Below are 24,552 nucleotides of genomic sequence, written 5' to 3'. Positions count from 1 at the left end.
GACTAACATATGGTTGAATTTTATTTCAATAATTTGCTTGGGAGGAAATCGGAGGACCCGGAGAAAACCCACGAGGTTGAACAGGCGACCCACCCCCTCCCTCCCAACTCCACGCCAGCTGACACAATGACAAACCTTATGATACAACGAGCTCGCTAATCATTCGGCCATCCACCCCCACCCCACCCACTACTATTCAATGAAATGGAGAATATCACATCGTCCTGTTTGTCTCCACCAGCTGGGCTAATGAAGACAGGGGATTGGGGTGATCTAGAGCGTCGCGCGTTGACCTCTGGCTGGCCGGGCACCTCTGGCTTGCGGATGTGGTTTCGATCCCTGGTGTGAGCGCATGTGGTTTGGAGATAGGGGCGTCTTCTCAACCTCGTACTCCGGTTTCCTCTTTAACGTGCACGCCAATGTGTACACGGGACCTCGGATTTTCCTCTCATCCGAACAACTAATTGAATTAAAGAACCCCATCAATACTAGTTTGGTACTGTTTCTAATTGGCAGTATTCTTGATACGTTAGAAGGGTTTGCACTTTTACATTCGGACAACACGTTTATTAACAGCCTCGATATCCTGCATCTCATATAATCTATCGACTTGTTCATTAGTGCCCAACTTTCATTCAAGACCTCTTATAGTCTATCATATAAATAATTTATAAAACACATGAAAGGTGTCGACATATATAACTACCATAGTCTTATAGCGAGCAGGTGCTTGATATTCTGTCAACAAGTCTCAATAACTTTATTAATAAACATACCTCTGGTTGATTGAGTACGCCTATTCTTGCTAGGATGACCCCTGTTAGTACTTCCGCTACCGAGCATAATGACGTCATTTTAGAAGGTCTAACAGTGAGAGGTTTATGACATGTAAACAAATATGGCGGAAAAGTAAACACATTACTTGAACGGGAATGTTTACTATTTATTACTGAAGAGACGAGCCAGGTTGCTCGGATCATTGATCAAAAAGCTTATCTCCTGCCAGATAAATTCCACAGACTTTATTCCGATTGAAATTTAATGAAAAATCATTTCTGCAACCAGATGGATGTCTGATAAATTCTGTTAAATAACCAAACCAAACACTGATAAGTTTTTAAGAAATTCACATATTCCAGATAAAAATGTTTCGGGATAAAATCCAGGTTTTCTTTTTCTTTTTTAATTTCAAATCTTTTTATGACTATCTTAATACACGTAGGACATGATATAATTAAATAGATGCATGTTGATTTTTTTAATTTCAAGTCGTTTTGACAATCTTAATACACGTAACTATATCTGAATATCAAGGACATGTAAATATATAGTTGATTTTGTTTTATTCTTTACTTCAACTTTTTGTAAAATGAAATAAAGTTTAACGTCGTTCTCCTTTCCTTCACCCAAACCGATGTAAATGAGGACGGGGGAGAGAGAGATAGAGAAATGGGGTTTAACGTCCACTCGACACAAACTAGGTCATTTTGGGACTAACATATGATTCAATTGTATTTCAACAATTCGCTTGCGCGTAGTGGTCTTTAGCAGTGGGAGGGAACCGGAGGACCCCAAAAAAACCCATGACATTGGACAGGCGAGCCTACTCCTTGTCACGTACAACCGGGGATTCGAAACCACGCCTTTGACTCAATGACAAGTCTTATGATACAGCACGCACGTGCTAACCATTCGACTATCCAACCCCCAAATGAAGACGAACATGGAGTCTGTCAAAGATGCATTACGTAAGATTAGATAAAGAGCTGACAGTTCTCGCTATAATAATTTTTTTAAAAAATAGATAATGAAAAGAGAATATGCTGAAACCTTCAGAAAGATAGGTTGCCAGGCAACGAAACATACGCCCACAGCAGCTAAGTCGTCCGGGGAGTCAACAAGTTTTGTCGCATATTTTTACTTTTTTCGGTAATGAAACATTTATAATACACTAAAATCTGATTAAGAGTAACAACTCATGAAGTAATTATCAGAAAACCATTAGAATTTGTTTGGTTTTATAAAGTTCTGCCCCATGCTATCGTTTAGTATACGAAACTTTTAATATCATGGACTTAGCTGTTCAAGTCATAAAAATTCATTGAAAATCAATATACTTGTTCGTCTCAAGATCTTAAACTCTGTGTATCCATCTGAATTAAATCAGATAATAACTTTAGCCTCTAGAGCGTCACAAGATTTTTCAAATTGATCAAGGGCCATAACTTTGGCAGTAATTATTGGAAATCAATAAGATTCTTCGTCTCATGAACTCAAACACTCACTGTGTATAAATTTAAAGTCAATCGGATATTAACGTTAGCCTCTAGAGCGTCCACAAGATTTTTCAAGGTGATCAAGGGCCATAACTCTGGCAGTAATTATCGAAAATCGCTGATAATGAATAGACTTCTTCGTCTCATGACCTTAAACACTGTGTATAAATTTAAAGTCAATCGGATATTATCTTTAGCCTCTAGCGTGTCCACAAGATTTTTTGGAGTGATCAAGGGCCATAACTCTGGCAGTACTTATCGGAAATTGCTGAAAATCAATAGGATTCTTCGCCTCATGACCTTAAACACCGTGTATAAATTTCAAGTCAATCGGATATTAACTTTGGCCTCTAGAGCATCCACAAGATTTTTTGAAGTGATCAAGGGCCATAACTCTGGTAGTAATTATCAGAAATAGCCGAAAATCAATAGGCTTCTTCGTCTCATGACCTTAAACACTGTATATAAATTTAAAGTATTTTTTTTACGTCTACACCAACGCCTTGGATCTTTTACATCAGCTACTTAACTATACACCTTCGATGTTTTGTCTCATGCGAACAATTAGACGCCTATTAAACAAGTTTGATCAACTTTTACTTCATGATTGATGTTTTTCAAGATGTGATAATATGAATTTCTGACATTAATTGGATGAAAATATTCTCGACACATTTTCAGACAGACATATGGTAAATTTTACTTTTATGTACAATGCGGGCCAGGGGACTTCCAACGCGTGCGGCGTATCCGCCTACTGCTCTTTGGTTTCCAATATCGAAGGATTCCATGTGAAAATAAAGTCAAATATATCTCAAGTAATATATAGAAATAGACTTCAGATAAGAAATCTTCATAAATAACCAAGTCATTTAAAGGCTCAATACCACTCTTGTTGTAACTGAATAATATGTCCCAATCTTTATTCTGGTCAACAAATTGTAATATTTTACAATATTCCAATTAATTGATGATACAAATTTCATCTTAACACACCTAATTTAAAAAAATGGGAAAATCCAACTAAATGATTTGAAAAGCCTGACGTAAAGTTTTTCAAATGTGACATGGATTTAAAAATATTTTTGAACCCTCTGGGCAAGTAAAATATGATATAATGGATAATTTACACAACAGGTAAGACACTAACACATCTAATACTTAGAATAAGTCTATTTTTTATTTTCTGGAGCTGTCAAGCCAGCAAGAGTGTTATTGTCCCTTTAATAGCATGACGGAATAAGCCAAAGAATGAAAAACTTATAACAAAACAAGAATGCGACACAAACGAGGTCATTTTATTTCAATAATTCGCTAGCGTGCTATGGCGGGGGGAGAAAGATAGTCAGAGAGAGTCACCCTCTCTCTCTCTCACTCATTAAAGATGTTTAGTTTAAAATTTAAAAATTAAACTTTTCTCGAAGAAATGAGAAGCAAAATTAAACAAAAATGAAATGAAATGAAATGGGGTTTAACGTCCTACTGTTCTGCTCTGACTGGGCTAATGAAGACGGGCAGACGCCATGCAATGTGCTATGAGGGAAATTTTGCCCGGGCAGCGGCACTATGGCCTACTCTTATATGGAATCCCAACTGCCAAGGGATCTTTTACGTGCACGCCAATGTTTTTCGTCTCATCCGAATGACTAGACAGCTGCCCTTGTCAGGACCTGCGTCCTGCATCACTGACAAGGGGAAACCACGCCGGAAAAGAAAATTAAACAGCTATTCCTGAAGAACATAAAATCAACTCAACATGGCCTTAGTAAAATATAACGGTAGGGTGATTGTTTTTATTATATATTATTAACTACACGATAGATAACATAAATACTATTATTAATCCCAGATCCCAATAATATTTTACAACTTGATATATACCAGACTGTTCCTTAATATATTCAAAACGATTTCTCGAATATGGCCTACTGTTATCTTGAATCCCATCTGCCAAAGGTTTTTTATATCACTAATGTGGAAGCAGATCTCAAACGACCCATATACTATTAGGAAATGATATGGGGTTTGACGTCTTACTGTTCTATTCTGACTTGGTTAATGAAGACGGGCGTACGCTATGCAGTGTGCTATGAAGGTAATTTTCCCCGGACAGCGGCGCTACGGCCTACTCTTATATCGAATTCTAACTGCCAAGGGATATTTTATTTGCACGTCAATGTGTACACGGGGCCTCGGTTTTTGTCCAATCCGAACGACTATACATTGTACCTTGCCAAACCCCGCGTCCTACATCGCTGATATGGGGAACCACGTCGGAAAATACCGACGACGGATTTTTCTCGGCCAACACGTCTTTGTCCCTATTATCTCACAGTATAGCTAAAGCAAAACCATTTTAGCTTAATATTTGCACTCTAAGAAGAAGACAGAATATTCGATTGCCAAACACACATACAAAAAATAAATTGGATCAAAAGAACTAACGTTTAAGTAACCCAGGCCAAACATTCCTAACATTCTAAGAGAATCAAACAATGTTGCTTGTGCATTTAAATTGGTGGTTAATGATTTCCAACAATGACAGATAAAACCTGGATAATGTCGGACTTATTTTTTTATCATGTTTAAAATCTAATGATGCCACGTCTGTTTTTTCTCTTTCTGTAGATCTACTTCAAGTTGCTAGGATTTTAGAGAAGGGCTGGCTCGGCACATCCGACTGTATATCCATCGAATAGACGTTTCGTTTATGGGAGTTTTTTGGAGTTTTAGAGATCGACTCTGGTGCGGACCCAGGAATTTCTGAAGGAGGGAGTTTGCCAGGCTCCTGTTAAGGAAATTTGACAGTTGATGCCATCGGTCGCATGCCAGTGTGCCTACTTTTCTAATAAAAACAAGTTTCACCCAGGCGAGGAACAATAGAGGGATTAACAAGCGTTAACGAGGGAACAGTAGAGATATTAACAAGGGATTAATTAGTGTGGTCAGTACTTAGCAAAACTGATCTTCAGAACGGAATAAAGACTTTATTCGAGTATGCCGATGGCGTAGCCCATTTAACTGCTTTGTAATTGACATAATTGATTATAGATTTGATTTTTTTATTGTTTATGTTTTACTATTATGATATTTTTTAAAAATTTTAACCAATTCATTGTTTATCTTATTGTAACTATGTTTATCCCATTATTATTTGTATTTTATAATTTTATTGAATTGTAAAATGTGGTGTATGATATATCATAGAAAAATAAAAACAAAAATCTATACAGTAATATCTATATTTTTTTCCTTCCAAGTACCCACTATCAACTAATCCTAATCCGCTTAATACACTAATCCACTGAATTCTTAATTGGACTTAATCCCTAATTTTTCAAAAGTGGGCACAGTGGGGGCACACTATGCCATCATCGTCTCTAAATTATGTAGGCATACAAACACATTGAGCTTTTGTAAAGAGAGAAATCCAACACTGCGTTTGACGTAAGTTTTTATAATGAATTAATAGGATTATATTGTGATTCAATTTCATTGATGCAAAGCATTAATTGTGATATCACACATCTATATCATTATTTCACGCTTTGAATGTCAATCCCATCCCACCATCTAATAAAGGATAAAGCACACGACCGCTACAGCTGAGCAGGAAGGGATTTGCCCCCCAACCCCGGGACTCGCCCCTGTCGACTGTTGTGTCCAATCAGACTGTATTTCTGTCAATGGTACAACGCTTCGACCACCGCCCACGTTTTGTTTGGTCTTCTAACTCAGCTTCTATAAGCAACATATGACACCTATTTAACCTATGTAGCCGAAAGATCGGCCCACATTATTTATAGTCAAAACAAAACATTGGTCCACTAATTCCCTCTGTAGCCGAAACATCGGTCTACTAATCCCCTATGTACATGTAGCCGAAACATCGATGCCCTAATTCCCTCTGTGCACAAGATTATTTGCAATCTGAACTTCTAAACGCTGTTTCGTAAGCTGCATGACTGACAAGGGAAACTAGACTGGACAATCGCAAGGAACTCGGGAACTCCTGGTAATCGAGTCACAATGATTTAGTAAATATCCTAACTCGAGTAATTTGTGAGTACAAATAATCATAAATCATGTTTATTATAACCACCATCATATCATACGCCTTCATGTCACGAGACAAAACCATCAATCAGAATCACCATAATGGTGGCAAACGGCATCGAATCAATTTAAACATACCATTTGTATTTCCCTGTTTTAATAACATCACGATCTTGTTGACTTTTATTAATCACAGTAACAATTTACAAAGGGTTAACTCATTAATTGGTCTGTTGGCAATCGGAAATAATACATTATTATATTAACATCATTGTAACCACTAGTTGGTAATAATACGTTATTAGATTGTAAACATACCAGTTGGTAATAATAATACGTTATTAGATTGTAAACATACCAGTTGATAATAATACATTATTAAATTAACATCAATGTAAACATACCAGCTGATAATAAATAATACATTATTAGATTGTAAACATACCAGTTGGTAATAATACGCTATAAGATTAACATCAATGTAAACATACCAGTTGGTAATAATACATTATAAGATTAACATCAATGTAAACATGCCAGTTGGTAATAATACATTATGAGATTAATATCATTGTAAACATACCAGTTGGTAATAGTACTTTATTAGACCAACATCATTGTAAACATACCAGTTGGTAATAATACGTTATGACACTAACACCATTGTAAACATACCAGTTGGTAATAATACATTATGAGACTAACATCATTGTAAATTGAAACGGAGTTTAACGTCCTACTGTTCAACACCAACCGGGATAACAAAGAGAGTGATATACTGCACATTGTGAACGGATTGCGGCATTTAAGGAGATGCCGACATGTTCACTGAAGCACGGTTTTTGTTCCATCCGAACAACTAGAACGCTGTTCCTCAACCGCTGACGAAGTCCCACTAGACCGTAATTCATGAAGCACTTCCTCGGTCAACACAGGGATCATAATAACTTAGCATAATCCATTTTAACTGATGTTATCGTATCATCGACCATCACGTCATCCGAAGAACTTCCTCGGTCAACATGGATCATAATAACTTAGCATAATCCATTTTAACTGATGTTATCGTATCATCGACCATCACGTCATCCGAAGAACTTCCTCGGTCAACATGGATCATAATAACTTAGCATAATCCATTTTGACAGATATTATCGTATCATCGACCATCACATCATCCGAAGAACTTATTCGGGCAACACCGGGATCATAATAACTTAGCATAATCCATTTTAACTGATGTTATCGTATCATCGACCATCACGTCATCCGAAGAACTTCCTCGGTCAACATGGATCATAATAACTTAGCATAATCCATTTTGACAGATATTATCGTATCATCGACCATCACATCATCCGAAGAACTTAATCGGGCAACACCGGGATCATAATGACTTAGTATAATCCATTTTAACTGATATTATCGTATCATCGACCATCACGTCATCCGAAGAACTTCCTCGGTCAACATGGATCATAATGACTTAGTATAATCCATTTTAACTGATATTATCGTATCATCGACCATCATGTCATCCTAAGATATTACACCACTAATAAGATGCTCTGCTTTGACCTTTCTTCATTTGTAATAATTAGAATCATACGAGATATTTTGGGACAGCTAATGAGACAAAATGCCACTTGAAAACAAAGCTCTGGGCATGGTTCTGTAACCAATAGTTACACTGAACTTAAACTAGTTTAGCGCAGTTTACGAGTGATCTGATCTGGTACCTATCCTATAACATCCGAGCATTGGATAGGATGTTTCACCATTTTGTTCTTCTTTAAGAGTGGGGTGGGGATGGATAGTGTGTACGCGTTGTATCATAAGGTCTGTCATTGAGACAACTGGTGTGGTTTCGATTCCCCGATTGTACGCGACAAAGAGTAGGATCGCATGTACAACCTCGTGGGTTTTCTCCGGGTCCCTGCCGCCCCCCCCCCTTCCGCGCAAGCGAATTATTGAAAAGAATTAAACCCCGTATTTCTCTCCCATTCTCTCTCTCTAGAGGACAAAGTCTGAGGTGCTATTATCCCAACACCGCAACCCCATGGTCCATTGGGTGAGATCCCGGGTTCAACCAGCTTGGTTTGCCGGTGGTGCAGGAATGCGGGCCTACCTGGTAAGGAAGTGTGTTCAGACGTTCAGGTGGTGACGTAAACCCGATGTTTCCTGTACACATCACTGTACACGTAATATATTCCTTATATAGTTGGAATTCGGAGAAAAGTAGTCCGGAATGTTTTGGGGGGCATACTGTATGGGCGTATGTTTGTCTTCATTAATCTGAGTGCAGCAGAGAGAGAGAGAGAGAGTTTAACGTCCACACAACGCAAACTAGGTCATTTTGGGACTAACACATGGTTCAATTTTATTTCAATAATTCGCTTGCGCGTAAGGGCCTTTAGCAGTGGGAGGAAACCGGAGTACCCGGAGAAAACCCACAAGGTTCTGCAGCAGGAAAGTAGTACATTACACTCCATTTAATTTTTATTCATTTATATTTTGACAAACATTTCGTAATAATTCTATTTCTCTTTGATTGACACACAGAGTATTTATTTTATCAGTTTATGACAAACGTACCAATAACAGTAGATCTTATTTACGACTGGTTATTCTAATCTAAATTTCTATTTACGTGTCTCTTCGAGACTTTCTATTTTCTGTTTAAGAGCTCCTTGCGAGACTCTTTAATCATAGACAAGTTCTTAACAAGGTCGCCATCTTATTAATTCTATGAAACTCGGCAGTCAAGACTTTTACAAGTTTTCTCAAATAGCCTGAAGTTTCCATTCTTTAATTAAACGAGTGTTGATCATATCCACGTGAACACGTTCTGTTTCAATATGGCGGCGATAGCAGACGTACACTACTACTACCACTTTACGGCAAATAACGGCAATTAAGTGCACGTTAGAACATGAATGAAATTGAAAGTAACCCTGACATTATTTAGTATTCCAGACAATCCCCTCCCCACACTTCCAGACAACTAGAGCAAATTTAATCAGTCATTTTCTGCGGCTAAAAAACAATACGACAAATTAATCCAAAACTCTCTTTTGGTTAGACTTGTTTCTGTTCAATTTCCGCTCTGTTTTATTTGTAATGGCCTACTGGAGAGCTGGGGGAATAGCAAGCAAAGGGCAGTTTAAACAAAAAACATCCCCATCTAATATTCGTGTGGTTTAATGTTTTATGGAAAGTTCGTTCGTTCGTACCTGGAGTTTTACGTCCACTTCCACCGAGGGTGATATCGTAGACAAGTATTTCCTAAAATATTTGCCAAGGGAAGCCACAACAATAGGCTTGAGCCAACTTTTTGGGGTAAGATACAATGTCTTTGCAGGGAAGTGCCCACGGTGAAATTCAACAAAAGGAGAAGCTCCGGTTTATATGGAAGGCAAGGCCGCGTGGTATTTATAGTCATATACAATACCGTGGTCATCTGAAGACGACCATACCAGTTTGATGTGTTAATCTATTGTTCTCGGTCGTTTAAAGAACAGAATGAAAAAGGAAGAATCGGTATAAAATTTCTGGGAGATGCCGTTTGGTATTTATAGCCATATATAATACATGGGGTGTCGGGGGACGGTCACAACAGTTTGATCGGCTTTGTGACCTGTTTTAGAACAAAATGAAAGTACGAATAGGCATAAAATTGATATTGTTTTCTGGACTATGGATAGGGCCTCATGGTATTTATAGCCACATAGAATAAATTGAGTATTGGATGGTTACTACAATTTGATGTACTTTGTTATTGTTGTCGATCGGTTTTAGAAAAAAAAAAGCTGTCTAGTCGTTCGGATGGGACGAAAAACCGAGATCCCGTGTACACATTGGCGTGCACGTAAAAGATCCCTTGGCAGTTGGAATTCGATATAAGAGTAGGCCGTAGTGCCGCTGTCCGGGCAAAATTTCCCTCATAGCACACTGTATGGCGTATGCCCGTCTTCATTGGCCCAGTATAGGAGCAGAACAGTAGGACGTTAATCCCCATTTCATTTCATTTCATTTCAGATGTAAGTTGGCCAAAGCGCCACTGTTCGGGCAAAATTTCACCCATACCCGTGTTCATTATCCCAGTCGAAATAGAAAGATAGGATGTTTAAACCCCATTTCATTTTATTTATCAATAAAACTACTACCCTACAAATAGTTTAAACATTACAGTCTCGATTATACATACCACGTGGGTTATAAGTGGTGTAATTTCAACGTTAAGATGTTGAGATCCGCCAAAGTGACACACTTAACTGGAATTAAAGCGCCTCAACTCACAAGTCATTATTCATCTTAATTAAATACATATTAACACTTCGGAGGTCTAGCCGACTGGGAATCATCAAATTAGATTGGATGCAAAATGGTAAGTATGTTTATTTTAAATTTAAAAACCATTTCATCCCGTCCTTACTGTTATAGTTAAACAATGATCTAGACAGCAGCATCATAAGATGTTATGAAGTCACGGTGGCTAAGTGGGTCAGACGCTGGCTCTTAAGCCTGGAGGTCGCATGTTCGATCCCTGCATTGGCCGCGAAACCTCACAAGGACAGCTGTCTAGTCGTTCGGATGGCACGAAAAGTTTAGGTCCCATAAAAAATCCCTTGGCAGTTGGAATTCGATATAAGAGTAGGCCATAGTGCCGCTTCCCAACACACTGTATGGCGTATGTCCGTCTTCATTAGCCCAGTCGGAGCAGAACAGTAGGACGTTAAGCTCCATTTCATTTCATTTCATAAAATGGTATTAATATTATAGCAATTGCCAATTTATCTTCAATATAAATGTTTAACTTGGTCGATTATAAATACATCTTCAACGAATACATTGGTGTCTTATCATTTCTTGCAAAGCTAAAAGTCACAATATTGAATGTGCCCCCGAATAGCTAGCAGTGACAACGTTGAATGTGCATCTTGTTGTCATCATATCAAATGTAATATCGAATGTGCCGTCATAATATTGAATGTGTATCTGAATAGCTAGCAGTGACAACATCGAATATGCATTTGAATAGCTAGTAGTGACAACATCGAATGTGCACCTTGCCATCATCATTTATTATTGAATGTGCATCTGAATAGCCAGCAGTGACATCGAATGTGCATCTGAATAGCTGGTAGTGACAACGTCGAATGTGCATCTGAATAACTAGTAGTGACAACATCGAATGTGCATTTGAATAGCTAGTAGTGACAATATCGAATGTGCACCTTGCCATCATATGAATGTGCATCTGAAGACCCAGCAGTGACAACATGGAATATGCATCTGAATAGCTAGCAGTCAGAGCACCCAATGTGCATCTTAATAGCCAGCAATCAGAACACCCGATGTGCATCTGAACAGAAGTCGACTGTATGTACAAGCAGTCTCGATCTATCCTTTCCCAATTGGCATCTCGTAACGATTAATGGCCTGGATACTGAGAACGTCCATATCATATTCTCTCCTCCGACATCTTAGAATATGCCAGACGTTCCGGCTACGCATCCGCCGGCCACCCAGGTTATGTTTCAATACGGATATTAAACATTTCGCCTTGGGACGATGACTATCTCAACGACGATATTGTTTCAATATATAACCAGCTGAAGTATAACATGACAGAGTTGTCTAGTGGGCCTGTAGGTATCATCAACTCATTGTCTCCAGATTTCATATCACTAGTAACTTCTGTGTTCAGTTTATAAGGTGAGATGCTTGGTTGATCGATATCCAGATGAAGGCTGGAAGAAGTTATCAAGCGCACATCTTGTTCACACAGGGGTGTGGACAGAGAGGGTGACACCGTGGTCATAGCTGAAACACATACACAGACTATTGAAGAGTAGAAGAAAATTTATTGTATAAAAAAACCTTACAAGGTTATGTGCATATACAAATAAAATAATAGAAATATACACGAAACAAACAAAGGATACATGTATGGACATAATTCTACAAAGATACACAACTTCACTAATAAAATAAAACCAAGTACGAACAATCCAAACCATTAGATAAAATTCGAAGTCCTAAAAAAAACGGTATAGGCAAAATAGTGTAATAAGGCAAAATAGTGTAATCAGCATATGGACTGTTCACCGTTGAATGAATTGTATACATAAGCTCCTAAGCATTTTAACATTTCTATATTTTTATTCATCATCAGTATTTTGAATTGTTGTAAATCATTCAGTTTATAAACATTTGGTTCACGAAATAGAATTAATCTGAACAACGTTTTTCTTTTTTCATTTCTTTTGCAATTTGTTATCAAATTGATTTCGTCTACAAACGATCGTTTACGTCTAATTTTAAATATCTCCCTGTTTAAATTTTCAATTTATGTGCGCTTATTCTTAGATTTGTTAGTGCTTTTATGTGTTTTCGATTTCTTATATTTCCAATGGTAAATGCGAATACTAAACGATCTGTCGTGAAATGTAGTAACACGCTACTCGGATGGTGATAAGGCTGACACAAACAGATTTAGAGGGGGTTTCCATTTAGGCTTAGCCCGTCGCCCAATCCCATTCAGACGACCTTAATAAAGATATTGTTTAAAAATAAAACGCCCGTCTACGGCCATTGCGCTTTGCTTTAATTGCTCAATATATAATTAATATCTGATTTCAATCCCAAATTGGTGATTTGACATAGGACGTACTTGTAATTGTTGAAGTGCCTGTTGTGAACGGAAAACTTGTATTTTCCCACGTTTTAGAAGCAAGATGTATAATGAAATCAGCATTCCTTGAAAAAATGCTTTTGTGCCTTTAGTTTCATTTTAATTCCTCAATATATAATTAAGGTGACTGGATGACCGAATGGTTAGCCACGTGTGGGCTGCATCATACGGTCTGTCATTTGAGTCAACTTGCGTGGTTTCGATTCACCGGTTGTACATGTCCAACCTGGTGGGGTTTCACTGGGCCCCTCCCACTGCTAAAGATCCCTTACGTGCAAGCGAATTGTTGAAATAAAACTGAACCATATGTTAGTCTCGAAATGACCTCGTTTGTGTCGAGTGTACGTTAAATCTCATTTCACTCTCTCTCTCTCTCTCTTTAATTCCTAAATTGGAAGAGCCGGTTGCGAAAGGAAGACATGTATGTTTTTCCCCCCATAAAGTATTAAATTAAATAATAATTGTAGAATCAGTCTATGACATGCTTTATTATGACAAGATGTCAAATTAATCAAACATTCGATGTGAAATTATGTCCCCTGCGTTTCGTTTCAATTCCTCAATCCGTAACTAATACCCTGTCTCAATAAATATTTAATACCCGGAGATACGGAGTATTAGTAACTTATTCAACACAATTTGAAGCGCTGTTTGTGGGCTGAAAAAACTGTTATGTTGAGAGAGAGAGGGAGAGAAACACACACACACACACACACACACACAAACTAGGTCATTTCGAGACTAACATATAGTTCAATTTTATTTCACTAAATCGCTTGCGCGTAGAGGTTCTTTAGCAGTGGGAGGAAACCGACGAGGTTGGACACGTACAACCGGGTAATCGAAACCCCGCCAATTGACTCAATGACACGCTTTATGATACAGCGCGCACCCGCTAATCATTCGGTCACCCAACACCCGGAATATTTTTTATCATAGAGTATTAAATAAAAGTTTGTTGAAGTAGTATAATGGTTTTTTATGGCCCCAGCGTTACGTTTTAACTCCTCTATTCGAAACAACGGTTGCAAACGGAAAAAAAGTTCATGTCTCGATTCCAAATTGCTGTTAAAGGCATAGGGAGTACTTGTAATTTATTCAACACAATTTAAATTGGCTGTGGACGGAAAACAGAATTTTACCCCATAGCGTATTAAGTAAAAGTTAGTAGAAAAAGTATAATAACAGTTATCAACACGATGACAAGACGAAAATCACTATTATTATCTGATATCAAAACATCAAGGCTGACTTCATACAATTTACACCATCATTACTTTTAATAGAACGTTTTGACATTTAACACTATAAATAAGCGATCATTATCTGGTGTTTAAAGGAGCTAGTGTTTGTTTAATTATTATTATTTAGGTCAAATAAAATTAACGAATTTGGTTCCTCGTGTGTCTTGTTTCAAATAAACATACATTATGCAAGAGCTAAATCTGCCTATTGCAGGTCTTTCTTTAGGCCTGAAATGTTATCTAAATTATTAATTAGACATTAATTAACGTGACAAGACCATAATCAACTCTCAATTCCATCTAATCTATCCGATTTGCTGTTCAGCGTCCGTTGATGATTAAACTCAAAAACAGATAACCGAGACTTTGTTCGTTATCGTGACAGCGCTAACAATGACAAACGAGGCTACAGCGATTTTAAAATAAGGTTTTCTCAGTTTAATTTGACTGAAAGTTTAAGCATATACCCTTTACATCATCTAGGTTTTAACTATTATAGTGAGAATTGTCAACTCTTTATCTAATATCCCATAATGTATCTTTCATCATAGGGGTACATAATTTGAGTTTGATCAGACAAACGGCTCTTCAAATAATACCATTTTCAATTTTGTGATTTCGGAGAGAGAAAGAGAAATGGGGTTTAACGTCCACTCGACACAAACTAGGTCATTTCGGGACCAGCACATCTTTCGATTTTATTTCAATAATTTGGTTGCGCGTAGGGGTCTTTAGCAGTCGGAGGACCCGGAGAAAACGCAGAGGTTGGACAGGCGACGCTACTCCTTGTACGTACAGAAGGTAAATCGAAATGATGCCAGTTGACTCAATGACAGACCTTATGATACAACGCGCACGCGCACGTATAGCTTCACAAACTACTTCAACTTTGCTGTTATTTACATTCACGATGGCAATCCCCAAGAGAGTATTTTTAGAAATTTTATTCTCTACATTCCCTCGTAACTTAGTAATTACATTTAACACGATGTAGATTGTGTAGTGATTAGCACGAGTGTGTGTTCTGTTAACTAAGAGAATTTAAATTGAGTTAGACATTTAACACGAACAGCCGTTCTTCTCAACATAGCAGGATGTAGTTTAATCGCCATTCCCAGAAAGTTCATCCAGATTTTCCGGCGTGGTTCCCCCTTGTTAGTGAGGCTGGACGGATGGCCTGACAAGGACAGTTGTCTGGTCGTTCGGATGGGACGAAAAACCGAGGTCAGTACACATTGGCGTGCACGTAAAAGATCCCTTGACAGTTGGAATTCGATATAAGAGTAGGTCGTAGTGCTACTATCTGGGCACAATTTCCTCATAGCAGACTGTATGGCGTATGCCCGTCTTCATTAGCCCAGTTCGGAGCAGAACAGTAGGACGTTAAACCCCATTTCAATTCATATAAGACTTGTGGAATAACCAATTAACCCCCATGTGCGATACATTTGGTTCAAGTGATCGTTAATTCGATACTTTCCAAATAAGGAGTCCATGCCCATATCTCTCAACGGGGTAATGTTCGTAGTAGACATTACCTCTGTGGGAACCAAAACAGGTACTGCTCTTAAAGCAGAACATCAATGATGTGGCATTCGTTACTTCAATTGTGGCATTCGTTACTTCAAAGATGCGCCATTCGTTACTTCAATGATGCGCCATTCGTGAATTCAATAATGTGTCATTAAATACTTCAAAGATTGTCATTCGCTACTTCAATGATGCGCCATTCCTTATTCCAATAATATGATATGCGTTAGTCGTTACAACAACAATGTGTCATTTGTTACTCCAATAATGTGTCATTCGTTACTTCAATAAAGTGAAGTTCGTTACTTCAATAACGTGTAATTCGTTACGTCAATACTGTGCAATGCTCTACGTCAGTAGCGTGTTTTTCGCTACGTCAACAATGTGTCATTTCGTTACTTCAATTATGTGCCATCTGTTTTAATTCCCCGGTAACTGTTTAAATGATATTTACTTTGCTTTAGTCTTACCTGAAATTGTTCACCACTCCTTCGATATGTTTATTTATAATTTGCTGCTCCTGTAAAAAAGAAAACCACAAAGTTAGTTAATTATGATGTCTTTCATCGCCATATGTACTATTTTCATTTCCAGTCAAAGTGTCTGTAAGCAGTTTAACTTTTTCTATATATTTTTCCTAGATCATTTATCGTTTATCTAATTTTCTTGTAAGATGTTGTGAAATGTATGTGCTACCAGATTCTATTCTGTGATGTTTTACCACAAGATTTCTACAAGATATTGGACTATAAACATTTATCAAAATTACATATACAGATTCGCGTACGCGTTGTATCATAAGGTCTGTCATTGAGTCAACTGGCGTGGTTTCGATTACCCGGTTGTACGTGACAAAGAGTAGGATCACATGTCCAACTTCGTGGGTTTTCTCTAGGTTCTCCGGTTTACTCCCACTGCTAAAGACACCTACGCGCAAGTAAATTATTGAAATAAAATTGAACCATATGTTAGTTCCGAAATAACATTGTTTGTGTCGAGTGGACGTTAACCCCCACCCCACCCCTCTCTCTCTCTCCTCCCTCTCTCTCTCTCTCCCATCTCTCTCTCTCTCTCTCACTCTCACTCTCTCTCTACATTATATTGGTCTTTTTAAAAAAAAACCAGGGCTAAAACATTTATCAAAATTACATATGCAGGTTTATTTAGTCGCTAATATCCTGTAGAACTCTTGTAACAAATTCCCACACAAAAGACCCTAGACCTTGTCATAGATGCTATACACAGTTGTAGCAGAAGCGTAAATGATTTTTCTCTGCCGTGTTGTCCTGGTTAGCCGCAATTTGTGTTGGGTTTACATTACGCCCCCTTTCTCCCTCTGTATACATACTTCTTACGTGCCTCACACAGTTATAGTATATCAAGATAGGTGCTGTATATAATGGAAAGTCGCTGCTAAAGATCCATACGCGCAAGCGAATTATTGAAAAAAAATTGAACCATATTAGTTTGTGTCGAGTGGACGTTAAACTCTCTCTCCCTCTCCCTCTCTCTCTCTAATGGAAAGAACTAAATGCAAATACTGATAAGTTTTTTTTGTAATTTAACAGAACGCACACAGATTACGTTTAGTGATCCCCGTGGTATTACGTTCAATCCAGTAATGGTTCACATAAAATGCATCCATACTTGACAAAAAGGCAATACCGTACAGTTTAGTTTCGTATCTTTATCGTCTGCTTCAAATGCGCAACAAACAAACTGCGTTTGGCAATCCCCGTGGTAATATTAAGTTTAGACAATATACATGTAAGTGTTCAGGCATGTATAATAGATATAAAATGTATGCATACTTGAAGAATAGTTTTGGCCGTAGTTTCGTATCGTATATCGTCTACTCCAAATGCGCTCTATTAACCCCATTTTGAGGATTTGCGTGAATTAAAACTAAGCCACTATCGATCCGCGATCGTAAAATATAAGACATTGGCGGGTTTATCACAAATATTGAACGATGTCGTTCTCGGCGGTGCGGTTAAAAAACCATAAGAACTTCTCTATGAATGCTGATTAATTTATATTTCGGAATTCTATATTAGGTCATAATATACATCTGACGGCAATTACCGTCAAACTGTATTCAGGAAAGGACGGTTTATTAACGTTAAGGATTTATTCGTCCTTCAACCTAATAAAAGACGGCGAATTTTAGTGGATTAAAATTTATAAGACGCCGATTTTGATTGGTTTTAAATTTATTCACGGCATTAATAGGGCCATAAAAGAATTAGTCTTTTCAATTTAAAGTGGCAAGCGGTTTTATCTGTTTTAACATTTAAATTTTAATGTCCGCTGTCAATAAGAGAAATGGGGTTTGACGTCCACTCGACACAAACTAGGTCATTTCGGGACTAACATATGGTTAATTTTATTTCAATAATTCGCTTGTGCGTAGGGGTCTTTAGCAGTGGGGGGGGGGGGGGGCGGAGGACCCGGAGAAAACCCACGAGATTGGACAGGCGACCCTACTCCTTGCCACGTACAGCCGGGGAAGGCAATGGACAGCGTCTAGTCGTTGGGATGGGTCGATAAAATACAGATCCCACATACACTCTGGCGTGCACGTAAAAGAACCCTAGCCAGTTCAAATTTAATTACTGTCCGGGCCAAAAACACACGGCAAAGGGTATGACCGCCTTCATTAGACCGATAGGAATCCCAAATAATTCATTCGTTCAATTGACACACTTGGCTAAATCATAATGCAGACATTTATATAGCTAAAAGCATTTAGATGCAACGTATTCCAATTCCTCTCGGGATTCCGTAATCTAATTGAACTACAATATAACCCTGCCACTACAAATTAATCTTGACAAGATGTCGGATTAGTCACCTCCTTGTCTTTTCAGTCGGTGTTTTTGTAGCACCTGCATATTTTACCGCTTGATTTGAAATGTCATCTAACTCATTTAGATCTTGGATGACTGAATTTCTAGCAATAACCATTCTAGATAATTTAGATCCTGGATGACTGAATTTCTAGCAATAACCATTCTAGATAATTTAGATCATGGATGACTGAATTTCTAGCAATATCCATTCTAGATAATTTAGATACTGGATGACCGAATTTCTAGCAGTAACCATTCCAGAGAATTTAGATACTGGATAATCGGAATTCCTAGCAGTAACCTTTCTATGACCGAATTTCTAGCAGTAACCTTTCTAGATAATTTAGATACTGGATGACCGAATTTCTAGCAGTAACCTTTCTATGACCGAATTTCTAGCAGTAACCTTTCTAGATAATTTAGATACTGGATGACCGAAATTCTAGCAATAACCTTTCTAGATAATTTAGATACTGGATGACCGAAATTCTAGCAATAACCATTCTATGTTATATAGCTACTGAATGTACCTAGCAATAGGTTATTTTGAAACTTCATGTCCCAATCTCTATTAATAACCCTTCTAGATACTGGATATCCGAATTGTCCCATCCTAACGACTAGATGATATCTATTGGCAGCTGCGCTACAAACTACTCTTATTTCGTATTCCCACAGTCAATGGTTCTAACTTCAAAGTGTACAAGGTATCTCGGTTTTTCGTCCCATACGAACGACTATACGTTGTCCCATGCCAAGCCCCCGTCCACTGACAAGGCGGAAGCACACAAACAACGGGATCGAACACGGGAGCTCAACACGTCGTGATAACTGAGCCAAGACGGGTCCAACCTGGTGGGTTTTCTCCGCGTCCTCCGGTTTCCTCCCACTGCTAACGACCCCTACGCGCAAGCCAAATTATTGAAATAAAATTGGACCATATGTTAGTCCCGAAATGGCCTAGTTTGTGTCGAGTGGACGTTAAACCATTTCTCTCTCTCTCTCTCTCTCTGTTCATTGCCAGGCCCTCGTCCTGCACCATTGACAACGGGTAACTTTCTAGGCAAACACCGTGATGGACCTACAGGTTAGTGAGCCAACGTCCTACTCACTGAGCCACCAAAGAGCGAGAAATGGGGTTTAACGTCCACTCGACACAAACTTGGCCACTTCGTGACTAACATATGGTTTAATTCTATTTCAATAATTCACAGCTGTCTAGGGACGAAAAACCGAGGTCCCGTGTACACATTAGCGTACACGTAAAATATCCCTTGGCAGTTGGAATTCGAGATGAGAGTAGGCCATAGTGCCGCTACCCGGGTAAAATTTCCCCCATAGCACACTGTATAACGTATGCCCGTCTTCATTAGCCCAGTTCGGAGCAGAACAGTAGGACGTTAAACCCCATTTCATTTCATTTATACATTAATGGCGATATTATTGTCTGATCATGTTATATTCATGAATAATTTACCCCGTTCTCAAAAGTAGTTAAAACTCTTCGAACCAATGTAAACACAAACAAGTCAGTCAGAGATGAATGGTGTAGCAATATGGCGGAATAAATATGTAATTAGCGCCATCTATCAACGAAATGACAAATATTGTTCTCTTTCGACCAGATAATTCACATTACTTTCACTAATCTACAAAAATGTCGTCAATTTACTCAATATTGATAGCGATTAATCAGCTCTAATGGCCACTGGGATACAAATCTCGTCTACTCCCATTCTGTACGAGATTACTGGAGATTGTTAGTTTAGCTATTATCAATGCTTGGCTTTAACTGGTCTTAACGTATTAACGATTTACGTGGTACATTATAACACTTAAAGTGACACATACTATTATTATAACACTTAAAGTGACACATACTATTATTATATCACTTAAATGAAATGAAATGGGGTCTAACGTCCTACTCTTCTGCACCTAACCTGGGCTAATTGAAGACGGGCATACGCCATACAATGTGCTATGAGGGAAATTTTTCCCGGGCAGCGGAGCTACGGCCTACTATTATATCGAATTCCAACTGCAAAGGGATCTTTTACGTGCACGCCAAAGTGTACACGGGTCCTCGGTTTTTCGTCCCATCCGAACGACTAGGCAGCTGTCCTTGTGAGGCCCGCTGTTCTGCATCACTGACAAGGGGAAACCACTATATCACTTAAAGTGAAACATACTATTATTATATCACTTAAAGTGACACATACTATTAATAATATTATTATAACACTTAAAGTGACATATACTATTAATAATATTATTAGAACACTTAAAGTGACACATACTATTAATAATATTATTATAACACTTAAAGTGACACATACTATTAATAATATTATTATAACACTTAAAGTGACACATACTATTAATAATATTATATAACACTTAAAGTGACATATACTATTAATAATATTATTATAACACTTAAAGTGATGCATACTTTATCTAGAGAGAGAAATGGTGTTTAACGTCCACTCGACACAAACAAGGTCATTTCGGGACTAACAATCAATTTTATTCCAATAATTCGCTTGCGCGCAGGAGTCTTTAGAAGTGTGTTGGGGGGAGGGGGGACCCGAGGACATGGAGAAAATCGAGTGGACGTTATTGTTTTAATACTATAGTATTATTTATTTGTCACCATCTCAACCTTTCATGACCGCAATAAACCTTACAGTACCACAACGGAACGAAGATCGCTGTAAATGAAATGAAAATCGGGATTGAAGTCCTACTGTTCTGCTCCCACTGGGCTAATGAAGACGAAATACACCAGTGTGCTATGAGGCAAATTTTGCCTTGACAGCGGAACTGCGGCCTACTCTTATATCGAATTCCAACTGCCAAGGGATCTTTTACGTGCACGCCAATTTATACATTTTTTTTTTGTCCCATCCGAACAACTAGACAACTGTCCTTCTGGGTTGTTAAGGACGTAGTGGAACTTGTTATCCAGAAAGAGTGTTTTATTAAATCAAAGACCACATACTTGAAATATTCGTTCGTGGATAGCCGAATGGTTAGCAAGTGTGCGCTGTATCATAAGGTCTGTCATTGAGTCAACTGGTGTGGTTTCGCGATTCCTCGGTTGTACGTGACAAGGAGTAGAGTCGCCTGTCCAACCTCGTGGGTTTTCTCCCGTTCCTCCGGTTTCCTCCCACTGTTAAAGACCCCTACGCGCAAGCGAATTATTGAAATGACCTAGCTTGTGTCGTTTGTTTGTTCCTCGGGCTTAATGTCCACTTCAACCTAGAGTGATATCGCAGACAAGATAGAAGTAATCAATGTGAATACCGCTTTAAAGGAGAGTTCAAGCGAGATGGATCAAGAGTGAATTACAGTTGAGTATTGACAAAACAACAGATTAAACCTTGGATATTGTTAAATTTGTTTACGAGTCATTTCCACGTCAACTGAATTGTGTACGGATTTCAATTTTTCTCAAAATAAAACTTTTATCACGAATTCCAGTATTTTGATTGACAAAGGGCTATGTTTTATTTGTGTTTTAAGTGTATTGACAACCATAAAAGCTAAAACTGGTATTCTAACATTTGTGTGGTGGTCTTCAAGGATTTGAATGTACGGAAACAATTTTAATGTCTTTTTCACTATCAAATGAAATAGGGTTGAACGTGCTGCTGTTCTGCTCCGACTGGGCTAAAAAAAAAAATAATGGCATACGTCATACTATGTGCTTTGAGGGGAATGTTTCCCGGGCACCCGCACTATGGCCTACTCTTATATCGAATTCCAACTGCCATGCGATATTTAATGTGAACGCCAATGTACACACGGAACTTCGGTATTTCGTACCATCCGAACAACTAGACATCTGTCCTTGTCAGACCCTCCGTCTTGCACCAATGACAAGGGGAAACCACGTCGGAAAAAACCGATGAACTTTCTTGGCCAATGCAGGGATCGAACACGAGACCGCCAGGTTAGTCAGCCAACATCTTACTCACTGAGCCACCTTGACTCCAATATGGCAAATGAAATGGTCTTATACGTCCTACGGCTCTGCGCTAACCGGGGTAATGAAGATAGACATACGCCATCCGGTGAGCTATGTGAGAGAGTTGGCCTGGACATGGGCGTTTCCCCCTACTCTTCCAACTGCTAACGGATGATATTAGAGGTACCTGGTATGTATGTCAATAGATCCTATGTGAAAATAACAAATGACATTACGTGTTCTAACGACTAAGATTTACAAAATACTCAAGGTTTATTCTTTAACTCAAATATGATTATAGATCAATCTGATTAAAACTCAGTTCATATTTCTTTTTTTTTTTATAGTTCAAAATTTAATTTTACTTGTCTTTACTTCACTAGGATCAGGGGAGTTGCTATATTATCGGAGTTCTGGTTGAAGTGAGGGATTAGCCAATGAAACGGTCTGTTACGGCAAGTGTTTGGCGTGAGGTGCACGAAACTTTGGGTAAAACCACTAGAAACGTTAACGCTGATTGATTAGTCAATGTCTGACGCCATAAGTTCAAAAGTCGCTCGTATGACACCTGACGCGACCTTACACTAAAACTTGTCAGATCTTCATTTAGTGTAGGCTATCAAAAGTTAAAAAAAAAAGAAACGAAATATAGATCTTCATTTTAATCCGAATGGATATTAGCTGTATGGGAGAGAGAGAAGAGAGAGAGAGAGAGATGGGTTTAACGTCCACTCGACACAAACTAGGGATTAACACATGGTTCAATTTTTTATTTCAACAATTCGCTTGCGCGTAGGGGTCCTTAGCAGTGGGAGGAAACCGGAGGACCCGGAGAAAACCCACGAGGTTGGACAGACAACCCTACTCCTTGCAACGTACAAACAATCGGGGAATCGAAACCACGCCAGTTGACGCAATGAAAGACCTTATGATACAGCGCACACGTGCTAACCATTCGGCCATGCACCCCCCCCCCCTTAGCTGTATGGGAGAATAAAAAGGTTTATTCTTTAACTCAATTAGGATATTAACTATACGGGAGAATAAGAAACGACATTACTAAGTGTAGAAATTTTACTGTTCAACCCAAACCCGTATTAAATAGTTTATAACAGAGCAGCAACAGAACAATAAATCTCTAAGAAAAATCTATGATTTTGTTGACGAAGTGAAATCCATCATTCGAGCTAACTAGCCATTATAAGTTAGACCCAAGAGGAGAAGAGAAGAGAGCGAATTTATAATAATCATTTTCACAGATCTACCCAGACGATTCAACGCTCATTCATCACCTCCACTCTACAAAAACATTGGCAGAACGAGAAAATTTGTTTTCCTAAAAACGACATTGGTTTATTATTTTTAAGGGATATTTCTTCACTTGAGAAAAATGAATTGCTTTGTTATATTTTGTTTTCTTCGCTAGTGAAAATTGGATTCTTTTGTTATGTTAAATCTTCGTGCGGATTAATAGACGGGGAGAAATTATTGAATGTCAACACGGAAAGAGATTGGTTCAATTGTAACTCAATTATTTGTTGAGTGGAACTTGGCATTATTAGCCTCCTCAGTTTCATACCATACCATGGGGATTATTTATTTTGTTCGTTTGAAAATAGAAATAAATTGAGTTTAGTGTCTAGTAAACCAACATTATATTAAATTATTTCAAGATTAGCATATATTTTTTTCTAATCCACTAGGGCAACGAGTCATAAATGAAATTGAAATGGAGGTTATACCGCCCTACCCTTCTGTATCAATCAGGGTATTGAAGACGGACAAAGATCAATCTGCACCGAACATTGTCCGAATGAAATTACAAATAATTATCAACCATGAAAGATGTGTTGCCAGTCAACGAAACATACACCCACGGGGTATAAATCTGACGGGAATTATCCGAAATGGCTTATAATCATTA

At 38.2% G+C, this 24,552-nt stretch overlaps 1 protein-coding gene across 1 annotated transcript in view; it reads right to left on the bottom strand.

Moving 5' to 3' along the window:
* The window catches only part of LOC126809967 (glutamate receptor ionotropic, kainate 2), a 159,293-nt gene that overhangs the window by 81,306 nt on the left and 53,435 nt on the right, over positions 1–24,552 (bottom strand). The window contains exon 2 of the mRNA XM_050534845.2: positions 16,274–16,323. The gene's annotated coding sequence lies outside the window, so the exon portion shown is untranslated. The remainder of the gene's footprint in view (positions 1–16,273; positions 16,324–24,552) is intronic.

The sequence above is a fragment of the Patella vulgata genome, chromosome 2 (assembly GCF_932274485.2).
Source record: "Patella vulgata chromosome 2, xgPatVulg1.2, whole genome shotgun sequence".
Classification (NCBI taxonomy): Eukaryota; Metazoa; Mollusca; class Gastropoda; family Patellidae; genus Patella; species Patella vulgata.
Note: the sequence above shows the minus strand (reverse complement) of the source record. Positions and strands in the feature narration are given on the sequence as shown.